General features: G+C 45.0%; 1 protein-coding gene across 6 annotated transcripts in view; it reads left to right on the top strand.

The window, feature by feature from the left end:
* The first annotated feature begins 7,687 nt into the window (after positions 1 to 7,687).
* DUSP8 (dual specificity phosphatase 8) overlaps positions 7,688 to 17,431 on the top strand; it is a 113,209-nt gene continuing 103,465 nt past the window's right edge. For 3 of the 6 annotated variants that reach the window (XM_077321485.1, XM_077321484.1, XM_077321479.1), the window contains exon 1: positions 7,688 to 7,825. The gene's annotated coding sequence lies outside the window, so the exon portion shown is untranslated. Of the gene's footprint in view, positions 7,826 to 8,247; positions 8,386 to 8,473; positions 8,946 to 8,995; positions 9,105 to 17,431 lie in introns of those variants that run through there. The other 3 variants (XM_077321480.1, XM_077321483.1, XM_077321482.1) reach the window with 3 other exon arrangements.

Here is a 17,431-nt window from a genome sequence, read left to right as displayed (position 1 = left end):
GTTAGAGCCTCTCTCCACCCCACCCCCACGCACCAAGAAGGTGCCCCAGGAAATTGATTTCTGGGAAAATGACCACTTGTCACCTTCTTTGGAGGGCTGTAGCTTGAACACCATAAATCTAATCCTCACCAAACTTGGACAGCAGTGTAATAGCCTGCCACAGTTTTTGGTATCATGTTCTACAGTTCTTTAAAGTTGCCAAAACCAAGGGAGATTTACAAAAGTGAAAGGTGTTTCAGTTGATAGTCAGGGCTCCAAAGGTCAGTCAAAGCATGGTGGTTTAGTCCAAGGGCCAAAGTTCTTTGAAATCAAACAAGGAGGAGTCAGCATCTACTGCTTACGTTGAATTCATGCCCCCTAATGTTTCTTGAGAGGTTCTATTGCTCAACACCAGATTGTCAGACACAGTGCTGCAACAACTCTTTGTTGCTCTCAGCAGGTAGCTGGTGTCTGGCCAGGAGGTGTGCACCTCCTCCTCCTGTTGGTAGACTTCTGCTGCCTCTGGGTTGGCTACACTGGGCCCCTCCTCCCCTGAGGAGTCCTCAAGCTCATTAAGCCCTAGCTGAACCACAACTGTAGGTAGAGTCATCAAGAGATCCCCTATAAGACAGTCACTTCGACAGATGCAGGTTTGGGAGTGTATAGAACAGGTCCTGTGCAATCTAGAGACATCACAGGGGATCTCCCCCAAATGTTTATCCATATGCCCTCCATGTTCTACCCCAGTTTTTTTGTAATTTGGTAAACATTTAGATTGAGTGGAGATGGTCTGTCTGGAAATGTATCTATTCACAAACTGGCATGAACCTCCATAAACAGTTTGAAAGTTTGAGGAATGTTCATGCTGGTTGACCTGTCATGAACTTCACAAACCACCAATAGGGCAAAATGGAGAAGCCATACTGAAATTCAGCCATGATGAAAGTTGTGAGGTCCTTGTACTGCACTGGAGAATGCATCATCCACCCATAAGGAAAGGTATCACAGGACTTTATTTTCTACATGGCAAGACTGTCAAGGGCTCCTGAGTCTGGCCATCTATAACAATAGTGAAAAAATAATGCACTATGTAACATATATTACTAGTAATTTTTAGATTATGTTGACAAAAAGATGACAAGATTATTTTTCTGCCATCCATCCATCCATCCATCCATCCATCCATCCATCCATCCATCCATCCATCCATCCATCCATCCATCCATCCATCCCATTCCTTCCTTAGATTTGTAATCCGCCACTCTCTGGGGACTTTACAGTGACTCCTTAGGAATCTTAATAACTATACTGTACAAACTCACAGATGCTTTGTTATTACCCTGCTAATTCCCTTTAATGAATAATCAGTTTGTAACTACTGTTATGCCTGCACCTGCCAATTTGGCTCCAGGGGGCGCTCTGTAGGCTGCGGATCTCCCACAGCTACCAGGAGATCCATCAGTCACTGAACTGGACCTGCCTGTTCCCCTACCCCCAGGATAAGCATCCTGGACCTAGCCAGGCTGAGACCCAGACTTATAATGTTACATTAGACAAGGCAGTTACCAGCCCAGAAGACTCACTAGAGGAGCAGCTTCAGAGACCATTGGTAAAGGCTCCAGCAAGCCCTGAATGGCAGCCTCGGAGGAGGTGATCTACCCTGACAGCTGTCAGAATATCAGCACACTTGGCAGCTTGCTGTCAGGGTAGATAGGGCCCAGCTGAGCTCCTTCCTCTGACAAGGATAAGCTCCAGCTGCAGGCTTTCTGGGTGAGGGCTGCCCCATCTGGGTGTAAACTGCATGGATCTTTTATTCCAATCCCAGGTCGATTCAGTCCCTGCCATCTCCACTGAATGTGATTTCCATTTTGATTTTGTCCGATTTTAATTTTCCCTCTGCAACAAGCATGATTGACCCAGAGCGACCCTACCTACTTTTATCCTGCAATATACTAGAGTGGATATAACCCTCAATATTTGAAGAATTGGATTGAGAAAGTATAAGAAATCATGCAGAGCTCCGGCTGCTTCGAATTTGTTCCTCAACTCCGTGGTAGAGAAGCCTGATTGGCCAAGGCTGCCCAGATGACAAGCTTGCCTTAAAGGGGTAGCCCCTAATTTCTCTCAGCAGAAGCTCCCAGAAGCCCTAACTTTTGTCGGTAGAGATTTGCCCCTTGTTTTTTTTTTCTCCCTCCTCTGCTGTCTCCAATCCTCTCCCCTCCCCCCCCCCTTCAAGAAAAGAAAGAAAGAGGCTCCGGCTGTGCTTGGCTCCCCCCTCCACTTCTGAACTCACCTAACCATGTGCAGAACACTTTTCTGTTTCAATGGGGAGGCGGGGGAGAGGAAGACCAGAGTTCAAATCGATCTGGATTCAGCAGGATCCACACTGGAAACAACAAAGTGAATGCAGAATCAGCCCTGGTTTCTGGCTGTTTCAGCAGAGCCTTGAGGCAAGGCTATTCATGGGGCCAATGCATGCCTTACTCTGCCGGTCTCCTATTCTGAGTTCGCCACAGCAAAGCTCTATTTCTTTGACTCCTGGCTCTTCGGCCTCTGGCTTGTTTGACTCTCCTATCCCAGCTCTTCCACCTCTGGCTTATTGGACATTCCTGCTCTGGCTCTTCCACTATTTTGGCTTTCAACTCCATTCCAGATTCTGGTTTGTGTTTTCCCTTTATCTCTGGTTTTGACTAAGACTTGGCTTGACTTCACTCCCCACCCTAAGTTCCTGCGAACTCTGTCTCTTCTAGCTCCTAAACTGGACTCTGGACTTTGGGGCAAGATCTCTGCTCCAGAACAGGTGCAGCCTGGCATAGCAGCACAACTACTTAAGTCTATCAACACTGCTATCCCACATGTTCTTTTATTGGGAAAGAATTTCATTGTAATCAATGAAACTTTCTAATCCATACAACCACTGTGGGAACAGGGTTTTTCTTCTTTTCCTCTTTCACATTGTACAAATGTCTATGAAAATAGGGAGTGCAGAACTGCTTACTTTCCCAAAATGCCAACACATGTCTGGGAGTGCAAAATTATCATTAACATGATTGTGCTCATGATAAGCCATTCATATGTTCTACTTGCTGTAAGCATTGTTCCTTATGTGCAAGGGCTGAAAAAAGGCAAACCATAGTATTCTTATGAACTGATCCTTATTCTCAATAATATGTCAACATAATCCACAGAACTGAAGGACCAGTAAACTGCATCTCATTTCCATTGATGTTCACATAGGATTAGATACCACATATTTTCTGTCTGGTTAAATACTTTATTTTTCAAACTTAAAAAAATCTGATTCTTCAAACAATCCATTATCAGTTTCTGACTCTTATTTCTTAAATCCTCAGATCTCCTGAATAAAAAACTGTGCCCCCTAATTATGACACTCCCAACCATTTTTTTTTATTTTGATGTCTGATTAAGAGAAGTGGGTGGTACAGATCAAAGGCTTTCATTATTCTTTGTACAGTGATAACCACAATGGCATCTATGTCTAATCCAAACATATGTTGTCAATCTCTTTGTGTTTTGAAAGAACATCATAAATTGGATTGGACACTACAGTTAATTAAAAATTCTCCTTTTTGAGTATGTGGTTTTCATGTTCTCGGGATCTTCTTTCCACTACAAGGGGATTTCCTGTTGTATCTGGCATGCCACTCTCACAGACAGAATGATGGGAGGGGGTATATGAGCCTTTGGTTTAACACTGTTTAGTGATTCTTTTATTCCAATATAAAAGGTGGCAAAACAAATTAAAACGAAAGCTGACGTATTCATAGCCCTGCTCCTTTGCACATTAAATGAGCAGGTAGAGAGGGAGTGCAGGTATGAACATACTACCTCTATCCCCCACCTCCACATGATCACCAGCTTCTGAGCACAGCACTTATGTACAGAGGCAGCACCCATGCTTATGCTGCTTCCCCATGATCACTAGTGTTTAAGCAGCATCCTAACCACAGAGAGGAATAGGAATAGCTCTTTCAGGGCTGCCCTTCCCAGTCTCAATCTCCTTCTAATTTCTTAGTTGCAGACTCCACTGATTGATGATTGAGACAAGGAACAGTAAATCCTAACAATTTCAATTTCTTCATCACCAACCTTAAAATTGTGGGATTCTTCAATAGTCATTACTTTTGTCTTCTTTTTTCTTCAGCTGTAATTACTTTTGTCTTCAGCTGTAATACTGCTTTGGAAATTTCTGCTTTAACCTTCAGCAGTAATAATGTCAAGTCTTCACTTTTTTCTCCTAGTAATGTAGTATCATCTGCGTATCTCAACTGTTAATGTTCCTTCCACCAATTTTCACTCCACCTTCACTGAAATCTAATCATCCACATATAGATCAAAGAGACAGAATGATGAAATACATCCATGTCTGATACTTTTGCCAGTTGGAAACCATTCTGTTTCTCCATATTCTGTCCTAGCAGTAGCTTCTTGTCCACAGTACACTTTGTGCATCAAAGCAAGCCAATGCTGTGGCACATCTATTTCTTTTAAAACCAACCATAGCTTTTCATGATCTATACCAGGGGTAGTCAAACTGCGGCCCTCCAGATGTCCATGGACTACAATTCCCAGGAGCCCCTGCCTGCATTTGCTGGCAGGGGCTTCTGGGAATTGTGGTCCATGGACATCTGGAGGGCCGCAGTTTGACTACCCCTGATCTATACAATCAAAAGCTTTGCTGTAATCTCTGAAACACAAGCTGAGTTTCTTCTGAAATTATTTTGTATGCCCCAGTAACCAGCATAAACTTGCAATATGATCTCTGGTGCCTTTTTTTCTGGATCCAGCTTGAATATGTGACGTTTCTCATTCTTTATATGGTAACTCTTTGTTGTAAGATTTTCAGCATCACTTTACTTGCTTGAGAAATTAATGTGATGGTCTGATACTTGCTGCAGTCTTTGATGCCTCTTTTTTCCTGAACTGGAATGTAAATCAAGCATTTCCAATCTGTGGGTCACTGTTTTGTTTTCAATTTTTGTGACACTAACATGTTAAGATTTTGACAGACTCTATATCTGTGCCTTGGAACAGCTCTATTGATATTCCATCTACACATGGTGATTTGTTTCTCTCAATTGTTCTCAATGGAGCTTTCACTTTCCTTTCCAAAACTATTTTTTTTCTTCTTGGGAAGAATCCGTCAGCCTTTCATCTTTTTTTATTGTTCATTTTATTCTGGTTTTCTACCAGAATTGTGTCATTTTCGGTAATAAAAACTAAAGGGACACAAGAAGAGCTGGTTAAAATACTTTAAAAAAACACTGCAAATAATCCAGTGTTGTTGTTGCATTGCTAAATTAGACTGGTGGAAAGAATTAATGGTCCTGGCAACACTGTTCTGCAATACACAGAACAAAACTTCCAGGTGATGTCTGGAGCAAAACTGGTGAGCTCAGACGGGATGGGCCAAGCCGCTGTATTCACGGGATTCTGAGGACTGGATCCTTCTAAAGGGGGAGCCTTTAGAGAATTTATAGGGGAAGAAAAGGCACCTGAGGTTCAAAAATTGGAAAACAGTTTGAGATTAAGAGGTGAGTTAGTATTTCAGCAGGAGTCAGATGCCTTCAGTGGAATATCCGAAGGAGAAAATAAAGCAGGCACGTAGCAGGGGACCTCCCAGCAATTGATTCCCTCCTTTTCCTCCTAACAGAAAAATAACTGGGTAAGCCATATGACATGGTCAAGGAAAACATCTGTAATGCTAATACCTCTTATCATATGCCAAGCCCTTGATATATCCAAGTCTTTATATCCAAACCTCATTTAGGAGGAGCCTCTGGACATCAAAGGCTCCTTCCAAAACAACTGTGTTTTCCAAACCTGGCCAATGTAAAGCCATCTTAGTTTAATCCATCTTTTAACTGACAGATGCATTCATACTATCTGAAGATTATGTGCTGGAGTATTTGTAAATGAAGTAGTTTTAAAGTATGAAGAGATGTGCTGAGGGCCTTCCTGTTCTCAGTAATCTAGCAGTCGTTCCCACATCAACAGTATTCAAATGCTCTGGGCATGGACCTCTGGTGTGGACAAGCTATGTCACCTTTTCTCAACTTTTTTACCATTAAGAAACCTCTGAAACATTCTTTTGGCTTCGAGAGACCCCGGAAGTGGCATGATCATACAGAATATGGTTGGGAAGCATAGCTGTGTACATGCTGACCTGGGACCCCTCCCCTTCCCACTCACCCCAGGCCCATCATTGGCCATTGGGGGGGGATTGTCAACATGACCATATAAATATAACTAAAACCTATTCAGGAATGTCTTCCAGGTCTGTAAAAGAAAAACAACAACCCAGGATTTCATAAAAGCCTGATCTATGTAGAGGGCAATAAAACAAATGCACTGGCAGAGGGAAGATAGAATAGAAATGAAAATGACATTTATAGAATGTCAAGTTACATTAGAAATGTAGCACAAGAAAAAGCAGGAATATATTAAACTGAGGTAGAGATTTGAGAAGGAAATCTCTCCTTTAATCTTGCATTCCTGGTGCTTTTTGGATTAGCAGAATTATAAAAGATTTTTAAGGTGGTTCTTGGATCAATTTTGTACTGACTGCCATTCCTGTGACGGAGGGAATCCTCCATAAAACATGCCAGGAGTCAAGAGAAGGCAGCAAAACCAGGACAAAAGAGGGAGGGATTGCTGCAATGGGGGGTTGGGATGAGGATGCCCAGGAGTCATTACACAGGCATTGTTAAGGTGTGTCAGAGTTTATGCATAGCCACACACTGGAATTCGGTCTGGAAATGATCGGGATTATGCCACAAGCAACTCATAGCAGTCAGATATACGTCCTTTGAGAATGACCGCCGAGCATTAGGGTACAATTTGAGCTGACTCTGGCCCTTACCTGTCAGGACACATGCCCTCGCCCCGCCCCAGCATTTCATTATCAAGCCCATAGGGAAAGCAGAGCTCGGCTTCCGACATGGTGCTTTCCCTGGAGGCACGGACTGACACCATGCGACAGTCTTACTCCTGCTTCACCTCGCATTCAATCAATAAAGAGCCCTCTCCCTTCCCGTCCCTCCCCGCGCTTTTTAGCACAGGGGGACACGACGCGTCTCCGTTGCTCTTTTGGAACAGCAGGATTGATCTGCGCGCTCCCAAACTGCGCCTGCCCACCCTCTCTTTCCCGCAACAAGCAATGCCACATGGAGTTAGAATGGGGGGGCTTATTTCCCACCGCTGCGCCTCTGCCCCAGCTTTCTTCATCGAGGCAGATCATCTCCCTCTTAAGAGCTCGCAAAACTACGAGAGAACGAGATAGAGAAGGGCTATCTAGGCCACTGCCCCTTTTAAACTGCAATTCTGCCTGCCTGCCTGCCTGCCTGCCTGCCTTTAATCTGCACCCAAAGCCCGAGGATCAGAGGCTGACGTCATCCTGCCCCTGAGCCTCCCTCTCTGATTGGCTGGGGGTGACGTCAGGTGCTTTTTTTCAAGGCATGACCTCATCCTCGGTTCATTTTTAGTTCTAAAGTGCAACCTTCTGTCTTCCTGGATCCCTTCAGCCTGTTCATGCTTATCTGTCCTAGCAGCCCCCCTCCCCTCCCGTCCCCCCCGGGCAGGGGCATGCCCGCTCCTTCGCGAGTGCTGCGGCTGGCATGATGAGTCCACTTCGGAGCGGCTGCATGGGCGCCTCTGCAGAGGGCTAGAACGTGCATCCTCAGCATTTGCCCCGGCCTCTGCAGAGTTTTTCCTGTCCGAGCCCCTCGCCGTTGCGGGTCATCATCCTGGCGAATGTGGAGCCAGTTGCCGTCCGCCAGAGCCTTGCAGGGGCTTGCATCCCGGATGGCCGCGGAAGGGCCAAGAGGTAAGCGCTGAAGAGCGGTGCAAGAGAGGAGGGATGGTGGGCTAGGGGGATTCCTCGTCACGCTCCACAAGCCTGCAGAGCGCTGCAGTGCGGGACGTGCCGTCTTGGCCCGGAACCTGGCGGGGAAATGATCCTGCTGGGGGTGCAAACGATTTTGCCGGGCTTGTTGAACCTTCCCACTGGGAACACACGAAGTATGTTGCATGCATCTGGGAATCATCGGTCGCATAATTGCCGCCTCCTGATCCGTGACAGTGCATAAATGTGGTGCACCACGATTTATTTGGAAAGGGAAGTTTGTCGGGGCGGATGAGCCTATTTGCAGGGAAGGGTAATTGCCACAGGGTATTTTAAAGAGACTCCCCCCTCCCCCCCCGCAGTATGAACTGGAAACGACCCTCGCATGCACACAGATCCGCAGCAGAGAGCTGTGGTGCAGTGAAAAGAAAGCTGCAGTCAGCGAATCGCATGTTTGTGACGTGCATTTAAATGTCAGGAGGATTTTTTTTAAGCTATTATACCGAGAGGCAAGGAAACGATCCGTTCGTGCGAAGCGAAGGGTAGGTCTGTGTGCGTGCGCACTTGTGAGCGGAGGGTGTTCTCAGTTGTTACAAGCATGCAGTTTTGCCGGGAGGGTTTCAAGGGGAGATCAAGAGCGGGGAGTGATCGAGACACGCTTGGATAAGGGAATGTGAGCGGTCTTCTCACGAGCAATTGGAATGGGAGGCCTAGAAATCTGCTGTGTTCGCAGCGCTTTTTGCTTTGCTGGTAACATGAATTCAGGTATATAATATGATCGGCGTGGCGATTGGTCATTAGTTAACTTTAAAAGACTGAAAACCTGCTGTGCTTTTGAACGCCAGCTCCGGCCAGCACCCGTGTTGTGCTGTGATTCAGCATTTGGGGGCTAAAAGCGGCCACCGCCACCCCAATGCAGTAGCAGGATGCAGTCCACCAGCAATGGCTGATGTCAGTAGCAGAACCCTGGTAGAAAGGAACAGGATGGATTATGTGCCCAGGTTTTAATTCTGCCTGTGGCAGAACATGCAGCCCAAAAAATTACCCGTTTGGATTCTGTCGATGGTCCAGGAGAACAAAAGCTGCTGTGAATAATATCAAGGTATGATGTGACAATGGATAGGAAAGATTACATGTCAGTATTATTTTTAGGACCTGTTAGGAGAGCCTCTCCTCTCCTCTGCATTGATGCATGAATTTCTGGGGTATTATGGAGTTGCACAGATCCTGATCCAGGCCCTTTGAACTGTGTGCACACAAGGTAAAAGCATGATTAAAATCTAAAGGCTTTTCATGGTATTCCCAGCATAGGAGTCAAAATAAAGAGGGTTTGTTTCAACCTACCTTTAGAGTCTTAATTTACTGCCATCAAAAGAAGCTTTTTGTCTTAAGGAGTGCTCTGTTGGTCCCAGTAATAGTCTCTTGCAGCAGATCTCTAGATTTTGCAGTAGTTTGATTTCATATTCATTTTGCAATAACCCAGGTGCTTTTCTCTGACTGCAGTGCATAAATTACATGGACATGGAAACCCCAAATAAAAGTAAGGTAAAATGATTACAACTTCCAGCACGGTAGTTTTTTTTGCTGTGACTGAGATTGAACTGAGTCTTAGTGATTTAAAGGTCCAACAGTAGATTGAAACTTTCATGGGCTAGAGTCCACTTACTTCATCAGCTGCATGGAATGAGTTCTAAGGCAGCATGTGTATGCCCTTGCACGGACAGGGAGAGGAAATAATGAACAGGGTGTTTAAAAGCCATGAAATGCAAGAGGCATAGCATGCAAAACTATACAAGGCTGTTCTTAAGAAATGGATAGGAATTTTTAAAGGTTTGTGTTGCACCCTTTTTCCAAGGAGCTGAGAGTTTCACAACAGTTCTCTGAGGAGGTAATTCCCTGAGAGCTAGAAAGACTGAGCAGGTCTTGGAGCCCAGATTGCTCCTGTCCAAATCCTACATTCTGGTCACTGCTTCATGCTTAAGTATTACCTGGAGTACAATTTATTCTCACACAAACCCTGTCAGATGGGTGCAAGTTTTACATCTGGGTAACACAATGACTTCTAGTGTCATGGATGAAAGTATTTTTTTTAATTAAGGAGTTTGTGTGTGGAAGGTCATCAATTCTACAGAAGACGGAAATGCAGCTTTTGATTGGTCAGCTGATGCCTCTTGCATGTGAATAATAATTGAGTCTAGTCCTAAAATGTGGAAGATGTTGTTAAGCTGACAGTCAGGCCGGCCCTTTGTTAACTGCACTATGACAGGCTACCAGTTGCAAATGTAATAATGTACACAAAATTGGATATACAAAGGACCTGACTTTTTGTTTTGTTCCCATCATCTAGTTCAATTTTTCATTTTGTTCACATCTGTTCTCCAGTCACTAAAAGATGTGGTGGGCTTGGATCCAAAGGTTTTTATGTTGTTTAATAGGGCTTTCTTTTGGGGTAAAGAACCTTCCACCAGTCAAGTACCCCTTTCTGCAGAGCAAAGCTTCTTGCCTTGGTGGGAGGCTCCACTGTTAGTGGAAGCATTTTGATCAAATACAGGGTTGCCAACACGCAGTCTTAAAATCAGGTGGTTCTTAAACAGTCTGATATCTGCAAAGGATGACAAAACCTGCCCCTTTTGTTCCTTTCCATGTGCATTGGAAGAATGACATGGTGGGACTGAGAACACAATTTCATCTTCTGGCAATGGATGGGGGTATGTGTGTGTGTGTGTGTTAAAAGAGGCATATATGGCCCTAGTGAATTGTCTGGGCTTGTCTGGACAATCCACTAGTGTGAGCTGCATGAAAGGAGCATGTGCCAACACAAAAGTTACTTCTTTTTTTTTTAAGTGTTATTGCACCGTATCAATTCCTATCTGCTATACAAAGAAAATGGCAATCCCTGTGTTGAGTGGCCATTGGTACAGGGTACGCAGTAATTGGCACATGGCAGTGGGGTGAGGATCACAAAACCCTTGTACTCATTATAGTGAACCCACATATATCACATGGGAAGGCACTGGCAAACCACCCCGTATTGAGTCTGCCATGAAAACGCTAGAGGGCATCACCCCGTCAGACATGACCCAGTGCTTGCACAGGGGATACCTTTACCTTTTTATACCGCAGTTTTGGCCTTTTCTGACAACATGGCCCTTATCATCTGCAGGCCAGAGTTAGGAATGGGAAAGTTGGCTCATCATGAGAACCTGTGGCCCACAGGATGGGAGTGGGAAAATCAGGAATGGTTAGATAATTTTCTAGAGGGCTTCAGCAAGAACACGTCCTGATTGGATTGATGCCAGTTGGCCAAAAAACTGTAATTGTGCTAAAAGTCAGGAGAAGAAAGCTGGCTTGGATTCTGATGGGCTAAAGGCCTGGTCTATGATATGCTTCTCTTGCAATGGACAGCAACTAAACAGAACACGAGCTATGGCCTTCAACTTTGGGACTGTAAGGATGTGCCATCTACTGTAGATTTTAAATGTTTTAGATAGTTAAGCAAGATTTTTTGGGAGGGGTGGTAGTGTTGCTGTATGATTTTAGAGTGGTGTGTTGCCTAGGGATAAAACTATTTCTGAATATTATTCAAATAAATGCTATGTATTTTACGATTGTTTTCTTGTGCATACTACCTCTGGAAACTCATAGGATTCAGGCAAGAATTCTTGACTGTTAATTATCCGCAACCTCTTAGTGTTTTTGATGCCATTAATTGAGTGTGGTAATATCCTGGAATACAATTTGGTTTTGGAATTAGGAGGCACTATTTTGTGGTGATTTTAGTCCTATCTTAGAGGTAGGTTTCAGAATGCAGTGCTGGGGGGCTGTTGCTCAGCCTTATGCCCTCTGGACTACAGGGTCCTCCAAGGTTCTGTCTTTAAAAATTTACATGAAGTTGTTGGAAGAGGTCATCCAGAGAGTTGGGCTGAGTTGCCACTGATATGTGGATCTACTTGACAGCTCCAGCAGATCCCAGGGGGGCTGTGGAAATGGAGCCTGGATGCAGTTTTGGGAAGACTGACAGTTAACAAGCTTAAACTTAATCCTAAAAATGGAGGTGCACCTGGTGAAGGAAGGTCTGGCTGAGGAAAAGTGATGTCTCCTCCTCTGGATAGAATTGTGCTCCCATAAAAGAACATGCTCATAACTTGATGCCGCTGCTAGACTCAGGCCTCCTGTTGGATAATCAAATGACACCAGTGGTCATAATTTCCTTTCACCAGCTTCAGTCAATACTGGACAGGAACAATGCTGCTATTGTGATGCCTGCACTATTAATATCACTATAAGATATTGCCTTTTGTGGCGCAGAGTGGTAAGGCAGCGACATGCTGTCTGAAGCTTTGCCCATGAGGCTGGGAGTTCAATCCCAGCAGCCGGCTCAAGGTTGACTCAGCCTTCCATCCTTCCGAGGTCGGTGAAATGAGTACCCAGCTTGCTGGGGGGTAAACAGTAATGACCGGGGAAGGCACTGGCAAACCACCCCATATTGAGTCTGCCATGAAAACGCTAGAGGGCATCATCCCAAGGGTCAGGCATGACTTGGTGCTTGCACAGGGGATACCTTTACCTTTTAAGATATTGCACTGCATATGAAGCTACCCTGGAAGGCTGTTTGGAAAGCTACAGTTGGTACAGAATGCTGTGACAAGGATGCTGACTGGAGTGGGTTGTAGGGACCACATCATTCCAGAACTGCCCTATCTTCACAGGTTCCCTATTTGTTTCTGGTCCTAATTCAGCTGGTATTGGTCTTTAAAGCCCTATACACCTTGAGGACAGCATACCTGAAGGATCACCTACTTGCAGTGAACCTATGTGACCACTCTAGTCATCTTCTGTTGCCCTGACATCTTCTGACATATGAGGCCAGATAAATGCTTATGGCACCAAGACCTCAGAACTCCCTTCCTAGGGATATTAACCTAGTATTGTCTGCAACCAGTGAATCAGAATCAGAACGAAAAGAGACCACAACAATACATCCAGTCCAGCCCGCCACTTTCTCGGGAACTTAAAATTGCACATGCCTGAGAGGTGCTCATCCAATCTCCTCCTAAAAACTTCCAGTGAATGAGACTGTACAACCCTCTGTAGCGTATTCCATCTATGAACAGCCCTCACTGTCAGAAAATTCTTTCTATGTCTCTGGTCACCTCCTTCCAAGAGGAAGATGAACCACTGATGAGCACCCTTTAGCTTCTATCAGCCAGCTGTTTACAAATCCATTTGTAATGGATTTGACCTTATCCATCCCAGTTTTTACTAACTTTCTCACAAGAATATTGTAGGGCACCTTATCAAAGGCCTTATTAAAATTAAGATATACAGATTGATACCACATTTCCTGCATGTACTAAACTAGTCATTCTATCAGAAAGAAAAATAAGATTAATCTGGCACTGGTTGAAGGCTTTTTATTCCATTTGTTGTTCCATTGCTAACTCTTATTTACCTTCCTCCTGGTTTGAATGTTTTTAGGTTTAATTTGTTTTAAATCTTATATTTGTATTTTAAATGCTTTTTAACATTTGAAATGTTTTAATGTTGCAGCCTTGTGGACTGTGAGATGGGTGGAAAGGCAGTGCAGAAATGTTAAATATATGCATTGACTATAGCTTGTGTACAGAACTGTTGACTTAGCATCAACTCCTTGTGCCTGTAGGCAGTTCCTGCCATTTTCCCTTTGTTGCTACAGATGCAGTTCTTGTCATTAGGGTAAGCACAGTCCAGAAGACATATGTTTATTAGGCTATGTGGTGGAACAGGCCTGCTTCAGTCTCCATGCCCCCTTTGCTTCCTGCTCTCCAAGGTTTTCCTAACACCTGGAGAGGCTTTTCTTTCTCTCCCAGGTAACCTGCCACCACCACCTGACCTTTGTAAGGAATTGCCTGCTGGGAGGGCCAGAGCTGTCAGCTTCCGTTCCCAGATCAGTGGCCTCACCTGTGTGTCTTCTGCTGTCTAATGCCTGGTCAATGGGAATAGTTTGTTGCCTTGTGCATCTCTGAAGGAATAGCTACTTGCCAGCTGCTGCCCTTCTCCCTGGCACTCCTTTTACAATAATGTGTCCAAGATGGTGATGGTCTCTGTAGTACAGAGAATCATTACAGCATCCAAAGTTATAAAGTATTTATTAAAAAGAGAATGTTTACAAGCATACTTTTAGTATAGCACCAGATTGAGCAAGTGATTAAAAAGAAATGGGTAAAATGCAGTTCCTCTGTCCCACTTTCTATTCATGCCCCAACAGATGCTAAAATATAGGACAGGCTCCTTAGCTAAGGAAGGTGCAGCTCTCTCCAGAGTTTCCATTACCTTGAAGCTTTCTTCAGCTGTCAAGGTCAACCCATGGGTAATAGGCACCTCCCCCAGGCATCAGTTAAGAATTCTGTCTACTCTGATGGACTCAGCACAAAGGAGCTCTTTCTCCTCATTCCCCTGAGTTTTATCACCTCTCTTTTCTCCACCCTATGACCAGGTCATTCCAGGTTGGAGAGGCTTTTCCTAAAGTCTCCAGAAATGTCTTTCCTAAGGACTCATAGGATCACCAAGTTGGAAGGGACCCTCAGTATATAATTTCTCCAAATCTCTGTTCCCTGCTTTTTGGGGGGAGGGGGAGAAGCTTAATGATTCCATTGTCTGCTTATTAGCCTTTGCATGAAGGTGGGCTGAGGTAAGTCTGGAAATCAGTTGGACTGACTTCTCCCCTTCCTGCCTGTTCTCTGTCCAGAGATTTAAAAAACAAACATGCATACAACATTTTAAACTCAGGGTGAAGATCTTATTCATTTAAAGCATCTAAAGAAAAAAGGCATTCACCCCCAGAGGCAGAAGACAGCTTTGGTGATTTCCACCCCTCGCTTTAGGGAGGCAGAAACTAACTTTTCCCCTTCTTGTTTCCTATAGTGGACATCACCAAGTTCCCTAGTTCTTTTCTGCCTCACCTAAGGAGAACAGCCTTAGCAGGCTTTTCTTATTTACTTTCATTTTCAGTTCTAACCTTTCCTCTTTTCTTATTTTACTTTGCCTCTGTATTAACTTACTTCTACCTCCCTTTCTGTAAGAAGTTTTCCCTTCTTTGCTACCCTTGCTGAATGTGTCACAAGCTGCTACGTAACAGAGAGAGTGAGAAGAGCTCAGCACAACCAGGGCTGGTGGGCACGCCAGCCCCGGTCATTCCATATCTGATTTGAGCAGAATGCGATGGAGGTGGTAGCTGAGCTTGGAGGGCTCCATATGGAACAGATATGGAAGCGCCCAGAGCCAGCAGGCACACTCTCTAGGGCAGGCCTGTGTCTGGTCGGAGCATATGGTGAAGCATGTGAAAGACAGCCACAGCAATGGCATGCTTGGTTCTTTGCATGGCATGAACCTCTGGCAGCCATCTTGCCTTGCAGGAAGATTCTGCTGAGGAATTAGGACCTGAAATGATGGTGCAGTTTGCTGAAGCTGTGGCAGCACAGATATCTTCAGAAGGGACTGTGAGGTCCATTGGGCGATCCCCTCATTCCCAGTCTTCCTAACAATTATCAGTACCCCTTTACAGAGCATCTACAGCCTATATGACAGGGCTTGGGCCATAGATCTGGGCGCATGGGCCTTCACCACCTTCCTCCCCACAGATTATATGATCTAGATCAGGGGTAGTCAACCTGTGGTCCTCCAGATATCCATGGACTACAATTCCCATGAACCCCTGCCAACATTTGCTGGCAGGGGCTCATGGGAATTGTAGTCCATGAACATCTGGAGGACCACAGGTTGACTACCCCTGATCTAGATGCTTCCCAGCCTTGGCACTCCTAGTGCACAGAGACAGCTTATAAGTGCAGGGTAGGTAGCCCTTTTGGGGAAGGGGCTCAGTCCTCAGACTATGATTTAATCCCAGGTCTGATACAGGATTCCTTATTGGAGTGGTTGTGGCTCAGTTAGTGCCTATGCAAGCCATACAGAACAGCCCAGTTTCTGTCCTTGGCACCTTCAGTTTACAGTTTTGGTAGCAGGCGAGGTGGCTGTTCTCTTGTTAAGACCCTGGTAAGCCACTGCCCGTCTGAGTAGGCTGTACTGCCTGTTATGGACCCATGGTCTGATTCAGTATAAGTGAGGCTGGAGGGGGCCTTAGAATGCCCCCCTCCAAAGCCTCCTTTTCAACTTACAGAAATATTAGTGTGCTGTGATGGATTTTGCAGCCTTGGTCTTAAAGCAATCTCACATAGCTGATAGTTTGGATGAGTCTCACAGTAGGGAAAAGCAGCCAAGAGAAACAGTGAGGGGCTTTTCGCACGCCTTCAAAATCGCACAATGGTTGCCAATTGAAAACGCTATTGATTTGCCGTTATGCACAACGTCGTTGACAATCTGCCACACACCTGAAACCGATCCGCAAAAAGCGCTTCGTTGTAGCGCTTTCAGGGAAATCCCCAAAAGTGGATTCACCCTCCGGAAAGCGATACACTCCTGCAACCAATCTGCAACACTAGCGAAAAAGACCTGTGCGTTAACATTGTTGCGGTTTCTACAAAGTCCCTCCCCCTGGCTCTCTCCTCTGATTTTCCGGCGAAGCGATCGCCATTTTTTTTTTCTCCGAGCGAGCGGGGATAAACGCACCAGCGAGCCTCTTTCTGTTTAGAGGCTTCTCCGGCTTCAGTCCCTCCCCAGAGTCACTAAGCACAAACACAGAGAAGCCCGTTTGCTGATGTATTTTCCCTTTATTTTTTACACTTTTTTCGGCCGAAAATCGGGCCCGTGAGGGGGGGGGGATTTTTTTTTTTCACTCGGAGGGAGCGTGGCAACGATGAAACGACAGCTCAAACACACCAGGCAGCTGGATGGGTCTCTCCGTTGCAACGAATCAACACAGATTCGTTGCAATGGGTGTGTTTTTTTTTTTAACTTTCTTAAAGGGAAAGGGGCTGTTTGGGAGCATGCTAACGGCCACCCATTGGCTGCTTGACGGCCAGGGGCGGGACGAGCTTGGCAATAGTGCTTCCTGGCTAGCGATTTTTGCCGAGACCGGAAGCCTGTGGGAAACGCTACAAAACGCAACTGGATTCCACTACAAAGGCAGGTATGCATAACGATGAATTCCACTATTTTAAATAGCGATTTTTCATTCAGCAACCAATTTGCTACAAAGATCCCGGTGCGGAAAGCCCCTGAGCTTTCCCCCAGAGCACTCACCTCTTGTTTCGCTCTTCTGACCCTCGTAAGTCAGTCTAGTAGAGAGGGGCTAGGATTGTGACTAATGAATAATTAAGTCCTATGTTAAAGATTAGGAAGCCTTCCTGATTATGCTAAATAGTTTTTAAAGGTGCCAATGTCTGTTGTGCCTATCCTGGCTCTAGGTCTCCAAGTTTACTGTCAGAAGTCAGAAAAGGTACATTTAAGGCCTCCCTGGTCAAAGAGATTGATTACAACCTGAAGGATAAAAATATTATTGATAATAAAGAATATAGAAATTAAATTATGATGATGTACCATGGCACCTCGTACTACCTCCATGGCACTCATAACCTCTAGGGCAGCTACCATATGATAGAGAGAGATGGTGCAGCTGGTAGCAGACCATGGTAAGTACCATGAAGATATAAC

The sequence above is a fragment of the Paroedura picta genome, chromosome 2 (assembly GCF_049243985.1).
Source record: "Paroedura picta isolate Pp20150507F chromosome 2, Ppicta_v3.0, whole genome shotgun sequence".
Taxonomy (NCBI): Eukaryota; Metazoa; Chordata; class Lepidosauria; order Squamata; family Gekkonidae; genus Paroedura; species Paroedura picta.
Note: the sequence above shows the minus strand (reverse complement) of the source record. Positions and strands in the feature narration are given on the sequence as shown.